We start from the raw sequence: 9,174 nt of genomic DNA, 5'->3' as shown, positions 1-9,174 counted from the left end.
AGCAGCTTTGGAACAGTGCAGATTGTGAAAAGCGCTATGTAAATAAATTTGAATTCAATTCAATTGAATTGATTTGGCTGATGCTCAATGGGCTCTCCCTCACTCTCTGAGCCTGCCTCTGCCTCATCTTCAATGGAGTAATAAGTAATAGACATTTAATTTCATATTAGCATTACAGCATTAATCTATATAGCCTACTATGCTAATATACAACTCATTTAGAGCCTAAGATGTGCTAGTCAGAACTAAGACAAGTGATTACAATGGGAGATATATTTACAAGAATTAAACTGGAGCTTTGAATCCATGTTTGCAGTGTTGAGCTGCCTTTAGCAGCCTCCCTTCGCTCTTTCTCTCTCTGTATCTGTCTTCTTTTTTGTGAAGGCATTGTTGTACATTGTTTTTTTGGGGGGGGATTGTCTACAAAGTGTGCCAACAACAGGACATTATTTAAATCTGATCGTTGAGTACAATCATTTGATTAGACAAGCAGCTAACTTTAATTCAAAAAAAGCGGATATGTTGTACAAGTTGTTAGCACTAGTAGAAGACCAAGAGCAAAACATTACTTACATACAAAAAAAATAATAATACCAAATTACACATTTTGCAGATTAAACCACAGTCTCTTGCATAACCGACCTGTTAATGCGACAGCTTTCGTTAACTGTCGTGTTCAATCTCTCAGTTTCAAGAGACAGAGAGCGCGCTGCCCAGAGACACTGTGAGTGATGCTGCGGAGCGAGCGGGAAAACCTGGAGCGGAATAGTGGAATCAGCGGAATACTTTGAACGGAGCGGGATGGGAAAAGGGGCACCTCAGTCGATGAGGGCAGAGGGGCAGTGGCTCTAGCCACCGGGCCACCCCCCTGTGCACGGCCCTGCTTATTACAATAATGACTTCAGTTTCTTTTTAATACTACTTGTATGTATTCATACATGTAGTACTTAATTAAGTACTAATACTTTTATATTAGACACTAGTGTCTTTTACGGTTGTTACAAGTACATTTCTCATCTTACTGGTTACAAAATAGTTTTTTTACCAGTCATATGTAATGACGAGTCAGAACGGCCATTGTAGAGTTCAATTGCAAATCTTATTAGTAATATAAAATGTCTTACTAGTCACAAATTAAAAAATACTAGTATCTCATGAATAGGTACTATTATAAATCTAATAAATACTAGATCCTGATAAACACTTATACGTTTCTGATAAATAAGTACTAGTATCTAATGAATAAATACTAGTATAAATAGAATAAATACTCGTATATATTTAATAGGTACTATTATCCAATGAATAAGAGCAAGTATCTAAAAAATAAGCATTGGTATCTGTTTGGCAGATTCTAGTATCTTGAAAATACGTACTTGTACATAATAAATATGTTCCAGTAGCTTATGAATTCATTCTAGTAACTATTAAGTAGGTACTAGTGAACATCAGAAGACACACTAGTCAGAACTGAACTAGTATCTAATGAGTAAGTACTAGTATCTAATGATTAAATACTTGTATGCAATGAATAAGTACTAGTATCTAATGAGAAAGTACTAGTATCTAATGAATAAGTACTAGTATCTTTTGAATAAGTACTAGTATCTAATAAATAAGCACTAGTATCTAAATGTAGGTACTAGTATCTAATCAATACATACTAGTATCTACTGAATAAGTACCTAATGAATAAGTACTAGTATCTAATAAGTAAGCACTAGTATCTAATATTAAGGTACTAGTATCAAATGAATAGTACTAGTATCTAACAGAATAGTTACTAATAGGTACTAGTAACTAAACAAGTACTAGTAGCCTATAAATAGATGCTAGTAAACGTCAAGGATTAAATGACAAAATGGCTTGTCATAAGCGTAGTGCACGTGAAGGACTGTAATACAAAAGAAGTTCACTCAAATAGTGAGGAGCTAAACCATGCAGGGCTTTATAGATTTAAAAATGAATGTGATGCTTTACAGGTAACCAGTGCAAGGTTGACAGAACCGGGCTAATATGCTCATACTTTTTGTACATGTAAGAACTTGAGCTGCCGCATTTTCGACCAGTTGGAGTTTTTATAATAGGCCTGCAGGGCAACCACCTAATAGTGCATTACAGTAATCTAGTCTTGATGTCATAAAGGCATGAATTAGCTTCTCTGCATCTGATGGTGACAGCTATTGTGGATGTGGAATTGCTGTGTTTCATGAGGCTTTGAGGAAATATAAAGTTGTGTATCATCAGCATAGAGATTTAGAACAATTGACAGTATTTTGTCCGTGGTTTGTTGTCCAAATGTCGAAACCAGAGAACTCGTTGTTGTTCTCGAGACGTTGTACCACGCTGCGCCAAGTTGTCAGGTACAGAAGGCAAGGACTCAAATAATAATGTTTTAATCACAAAGCAAGACAAGAAGCAGAGCTTCAGACAGTTCAGGGCAAAGCAGATGCAAGGTCAGGCAGGCAGGTGGTCAGTCGAGGTGCAATCAGAGTCAGAAGGGGTAATCCAAAAGAGGAAGCAGAACAGGCAAGGGTCGGTCGAGGTGCAAACAGAGTCCAGAGGGAAAAGGCAAAACTCGTAATCCAAACCGGGGCAGACTAACAGAGAGAATCCGGATCTAAGCGGCAGCCCAGTCCAAAACAATAATCCAGTGCAAAAACTATAACTAGAAGAGAGCAAGGTTAGCATAAATAGTCCAACAAGGCAAGAGGCTAGAGTGAGGTAGTTAAAACAACACAACAGCAACGAAGGAGAGAAACAGAGAGAAATATAAAGGGAGGAAAATAATGAGAGCGATAAGAAACAGCTGTGCGCTGCTGAGCCGCTCAGCTGATTGCCAAACTGCATCAGCTGTGCACATGGAAAGGTGAGTGAGAACATGAAGGGAGATCAAACACGGGACCTGGGACCCGTTTCAATAAGGAGGTTCAAGCAACACTGAGTTAAAATATGAACTCTGAGTTGATTTACTCAGATAACCGCTACTCTGAGTTTTCTGTTTCAGAACAGCTGGTTTCAATCAGTTCAATCCACTCTGAGTAAGTTCACCCGAGGTTACTCGTGTTCACCGCGGCTTTAAAAAGCCATCATCAATTGAGCGAAGATAACACGATTCACCATGGCAACGCCACGTGACAAAAAGCGCTCCGTTTATTTCTCGCCAGTCGAATTGGAGGCACTATATATATATATATATATGTATATATAAACATATATACCTACGATTTTTTGTCATGTAGGTGCAATCCTTCTGCAATAAAAAGAACATGGCAGCAGCTGAGAATAAAATATAAAAACATCATTCAGTCCGATGAGTTTAAATGCTCTTGGTAGTAGGATGCCTGACTGGGAAATGTTTGATATATTTAATAAACTGGCCTTGAAAGTTTTGAGTATATGAGAACCGAGCACTGTGGCTGTAGAAGACAAAAAACTGGCCATGCTTGCCCCTGCTCCAGCTGTGTCTAATGGAGGCCAGCTAGAGATGCTCTAGCGACAGACGCAATAGGGACTGCGGTCGTTAGGCTCGTGGTTAGAGCGCCCGTCCCTCGTTCTGACCGACGGCAGTTCGAAGCCAGAACAGAACGGGGTGAGTGGGACCTTTTAAATGTGCACCCAATCACATTGGGAAATCCTAAAGGGTATTTGAATTATTAGAGTTGGCAGCAAGAGCACATTTATTTGATCAGCTTATTCAGAAAGACGTTCACCATTCACCTGCAATCTTATGAAACTCCTCTTTGATGGTTCTCACAGGAAACTTAACACACATGTATATAAAGTGCTTGAGAGCGATGCACACTTTTCTTACTCTGCATACAGTTGCCTTGCTAACGTGTTCTGCATCCCCGGTGTTATAAAGAAAGCTTCCATTAGTAAAGAAACGTAAAGCCATACAGAGAATCTGCTCAGATGTAAGAGCGCAGCCACGACGAGTGAGGTTTGTGATGTAAGGATGAAGCAGATTATGAATATATTTAAAGGACTGTAAAGAAAAACTGTGCCGCTCAAATAAAGAATCCTCCGGATATGATAAAACATCCAAACGTGGCTTCACCATATATTCTCTCCCGACGTAAATGTAACTCTCTCTGAATGAATGCAGCTTCCTCGTCTACGGGTTCCTGAATAAACGGACATTTAATGTCTGTGTTACGAACTTGTGCGCGATTAAGGAAAACGAATGAAAAAACAAACGGCGAAGGCAATTTCAACACCACTCGCGCTTCTAAAAGGGGCGGAGATTGAAACAAACCTCGGGTTAGTGGAATAAAACCTGCTCCCGACCAGGTTAGGTTCACAGAGTAGGTTACTATGGTTACTCACTCTAAGTATAAGATACCTTGATTTCTGAAACAGGCTTGACTTACCCCGCGGTCACGGGTTTGATATACCTCGCGTTCTGAAACTGAAAACCCAGAGTATCCCGTTTTCTGGGGTTAACTTACTCTGAGTTTGCACTTACCCTGCTTTCTGAAACGGGTCCCTGACAAAAGTTTGATGGTGGGAGAGCTGCCGACATCTAGAACAAGCCATATATATAGAAGCCGTCCACGTTATGAAATCTTGTATGAGTAAATGTGCCAGTTGACAAAAAGCCGGAGACAATGGCACATTCCCCCCAATCCCTGGGATCCTGCTATAGTGTGTTTAGTTCTCATCAGTTTATCGTGTCCCCTGTTCTTGTTTTGTTACCCCATCGTGGGTGTTTGTTTTCTGTTTTGTGTATATATTAAAATCTGTTAACCCTTTCACCGCTGCCTGCACTTGGGTTCTTCCACCACATTCACCCTTTTTCACGACAGAACGAACGAGCCATTACTGAACCCAGCAGGCAAGATGGAGGCAAGGCGAGCGACCCAGGCTCATCTTCTGTTTACGCCAGGGTCACTCCGACGTTTTGGAGTTTGTGGACCGCTTCTTTGAGACTGCAGGATCAAATATGATCCATATTTCTTGACAGAAGAGAAGCTCCAGCCCAGGAGGGGTGGAGACCAACACTTTTCAACATGTCAGGTCTGCCCTCAAAACTATTGCAGTTATTTATAAAAACTATATTATTTTGCAGGCACCACTCAGACAACCAACCATTTAGATATGATAATCTGCTATGTATCTCATCACCACGGTAAACAGGGAGGGGGACAGAGAATATTACAGTGTCTGACATCATGCTTGCAAGCTCACACACCTCTTTAATATTATCTTTTTTCCGGATCTCCGATTGACGGGAGTCGAACATCATTTGTGCCGACGTGAATAACAATCTTACTAAATTTACGATCAGCCTTAGCCAGCACATTTAAATTTGAGAGGGGTGTATGTTTGTAGAGGAAAAGACTATAAACTAGAACCACAATAGTGTCTGTGAGTGTTGCTGACTCGTATCAGACATCATTCATGAGTGTAGTGCAGCAGATCAATACTGAAAGAGCTCGTGTGTCAAACCTCTGTGACATCTTTCAGTGTGCTGTGTTTACTGAAACATTCAATAAAGCTTCTGAACATGTTTCATTTGTGTCTAACAGCTTCATTCAGACAACAGAGAAAATCACATGTAGTGTTTGTGCAGGAATGTCCTGTATCATGATTCTCAATAGTTTTAATAGTTGTGTAAAGGTTCATGTGTGAGTAAATGTGAAATGCAGGTGTTGTGTTGTGAACATGATCTCTGGAGACAGAGCCGATCTATTCTGAGAACATCAGAGTCTCTTCATCCTGTCAATGCAAATGTGATTTTCAGCTCAACACTCTCAGTGTCAATGTTTGATTGGTTCAATCATCTGAACTGAAACACTCAAGTTTAACTTCTTTATTGTTGCTGGTTTTATAATGTCATCAAAGTTCACACATGAATATTATGTATAAAATGACACTGTGTGCTGTTCATGCACTTCTCAGCCGATATTGATACTGTAAACCAAATAGACCATATATTTATTGTTAAGTTATAAAGTTGTGCGTGTAACATTTATGATTGACATAAACCATGAATGGACTGTTGTGAACACTGAACTCTGGACAAATGTGGTGATGATGAACAGCGGCTGTTGGTGCATCTGATCATAATGTTTATCTCATAAAGATCATTAGATATGTCGTCTAAAACCTGGATTACAAGAAAACACACACACAGAGAAAAAATTGAATATAGAGGTGACTGTATTTGTTGATGATAATATGTTCATTATTATTTAGGGGAATTTGACGCAAATAAAACAAACTATCACCATGTCAAAATAATCTAATACTTTAGCAGTCAGTATGGATGTTAATGTCATTTCTGATAATCTTCATAACTATATATATCAGTAAAGTGTTATTAGAGATCAGTGTTGTGTGTGTTTGTGTTGTATGAGCAGCTGCAGTATGTGTGAGGTGTATCAGTGCAGTCACTGTTCAGTCTGACTGACGGAGGTTTTTGTACGACTCTTTATCACTGTGTCAACACATAACCACTAGGAGCGTGTAAACTCTGACAGTAATAATCTCCTGCATCTTCAGTCTGAACTCCACTGATGCTCAGAGTGAAATCTGTGTTTGATCCACTGCCACTGAATCTAGATGGAGTGTTTGACAGTTTTTGACTTGCAGAATGAATCAAGAGTTTAGGAGCTTCTCCAGGTTTCTGCTGGTACCAGGCCATACAAGTATATGAACCGACACAAGCGTTGCTCACTTGTGTGTTGGTTTTGCAGTTTATAGAGACAGATTCACCGGTCTGAACCATTTTAACAGAAGGAGTTTGAGTCACAGTTATCTGTCCACTGAAACCTGTCAAACAGAGAAAAGCAGAAAATGTTTAAAATAGTTTAACAATCAATTACATTTTGAGTAATTTCACATTCATATGAAAAACTATACCTTGAATACAAAGTATCCAGATGAAGATGATGCTGAACGTCATTGTTGTTCTTGTTGGTTTGTGTGATGATGAAGATTGTGTTGTGTTGTGTTGTCAGTCATGAAGTGTTAAACTCACAGCACTATAAACACTCTCAGAGCACTGAAGCACGTGATCACAATGCAAACTCAATCTCTACATTTACATCAACACACACCAAAATTGGACAACACTGGACTGTGAGGTGTTATGTATCTATTAGATCGTAACAAAAGATAATATATTTAATACACTATATGTCATGTGCATATGTTTCTTATATTATTTATCATGATGTTGTATTTGTATCATCACATCATCAATTTGACTGCATTGCTTTAACTTTGAATATTGTGTCCTTGTTCATTCTTTGAGGATTTAGGTTATGAGAGTCAGATATGAGAATTAAAACTTGTGAGAGTTTGTCAAAAATTACACAAGCATTTGTAAAATAAGATCATATTTTTGTACACAGTCATTAATAACCAGGAGATTAAGTGAAATGTAATGTGTATGATGTGTGAATGTGTGATAAAGTGTAAAGATGTGTTTGTGATGTGTTTATAGTTACTGAAGCGTTCAGAGGTTTTTGTACAGTCGCTCTATTAGTTTGTATCACTGTGGTGGACTTTCGGCAGCGGCACCAGACTGGATGTTGGCAGTAAGTAAAAACATTCAATAATAATATTAATACACAGATTTCTGCATTTAAATATGGAGATCAACTATTAAATATAAAATGAAATGACTGTTTTTATGTCATTATTTGGTTTAATAAAAAACTTTGTGTACTAAGGAAACTTTCAACATTTGAAAGAGAAACGCTATTTATTAATTTATTTTTGTATTTGGAAGAATGTCAGTAACCAAACCGATTTCATCCCCCATGGACTATAGCAGTAATGGGGGATGAGACTTGTGTGGATAAAACAAATCGATTAGTTTAGTGTGCAATAAATTTATAAAACTTGCACTGAAAATATCAAAAAAATGAATTTGTATTACAAAAACGGTTTGAAATTGTAATTATATTTGATATTTAATATACAGTAAGTTATATAATTGATAACCATTTGTAGTTATCATTTTTTGTAGACAGTTGATGTTACAGGTATGTTATGTTTAGTATTTATAGTTTAATACTTTATTAAAATGAATATTTGTACGGTAATATGTTTTCTATGTTGATTTAACATCAGATTCAATTTGATTGTAATAGTGGTTGAAAAATTTTCAATTCTGTATAAACATTCAGATCAACATGAACGAAACATAACATTTATAGAAGACTTTATCGTGAACTAATTTATAATTCTGATCCTTTATGTTTATCAATAGTTTGTGACAATTGTGTGTTTGTCAGGCTTCACTCGTCCTACAGTGAGCGTCCTGCCGCCCTCCAGTGAAGAGATTTCCACAAAGAAAACAGCAACACTGATGTGTTTGCTCAACAAGGGTTTCCCCTCAGACTGGAGTGTGATGTGGAAGGTGGACGGGAGCAGCAGATCTCAGGACAGCAGTGTTGGGCTCCTGGAGAAGAACGGTCTGTACAGCTGGAGCAGCAGTCTGACTCTCTCTGAGCAGGAGTGGAGCTCAGGGGTCTCAGTGAGCTGTGAGGCCAAACACAAAGATAACAGTCAAACAGTCTCTAGAGAACTCAAGAGACAAGATCAGTGTTCATAGACTCTCTCTCTCTCTCTCTCTCTCTCTCTCTCTCTCTGTCTCTCTCTCTCTCTCTCTCTCTCTCTCTCTCTCTCTCTCTCTCTCCCTCTCTCTGACTTCATTCTCATCTGAGTCTCACTCGTGTTTCACATGTGTTTCTTCATTCATTGTCTCTCTCTCATCTGACATCTGCTCTGCTTTTCACAAACAGCATCTCACACCAGTGCATGTGTGCTTTATTCATTCACTGCTGATTGTGTTTTCTTAAAGTTCAACAAATAAAATCATATTGAATCTTTGACTTTGACTCATTTTGTCTTTTGTGAAGATAAGAACATCATGTTTTTTTTAAATAAACATCACTCAATGAACCATGAACACACCTGCAGATGAAGCAAATTTTTAAACGAAACTGTCAAATGAATAACTGCAAATCAGTTTCTGTCAGGAACGTGGAAGGAAGAACCCAATAGCAGGCAGCAGTGATGAAGGGGTTAAACAATGAACTTTAATAATAATAATACAAACACAAAACAAACACCCACGATGGGGGGAAAACACTAACCAAAACTAAATACAAAAAACTGAAAACAAAAACTTCCCAAGAGGGGCAAAACCAAGCAAGA

At 38.3% G+C, this 9,174-nt stretch overlaps 1 long non-coding RNA gene across 1 annotated transcript; it reads left to right on the top strand.

Annotated features, from left to right (window-relative positions):
- Positions 1–7,060: 7,060 nt before the first annotated feature.
- Positions 7,061–8,849, top strand: LOC306890451. The gene is made up of 2 exons (XR_013786275.1): positions 7,061–7,547; positions 8,250–8,849. It is a non-coding gene; the product is annotated as an uncharacterized lncRNA (long non-coding RNA).
- Positions 8,850–9,174: the final 325 nt, after the last annotated feature.

Source organism: Barbatula barbatula, assembly GCF_947034865.1.
Source record: "Barbatula barbatula genome assembly, chromosome: 25".
Taxonomy (NCBI): domain Eukaryota; kingdom Metazoa; phylum Chordata; class Actinopteri; order Cypriniformes; family Nemacheilidae; genus Barbatula; species Barbatula barbatula.
This window is presented reverse-complemented; position numbering and strand designations above follow the sequence as displayed.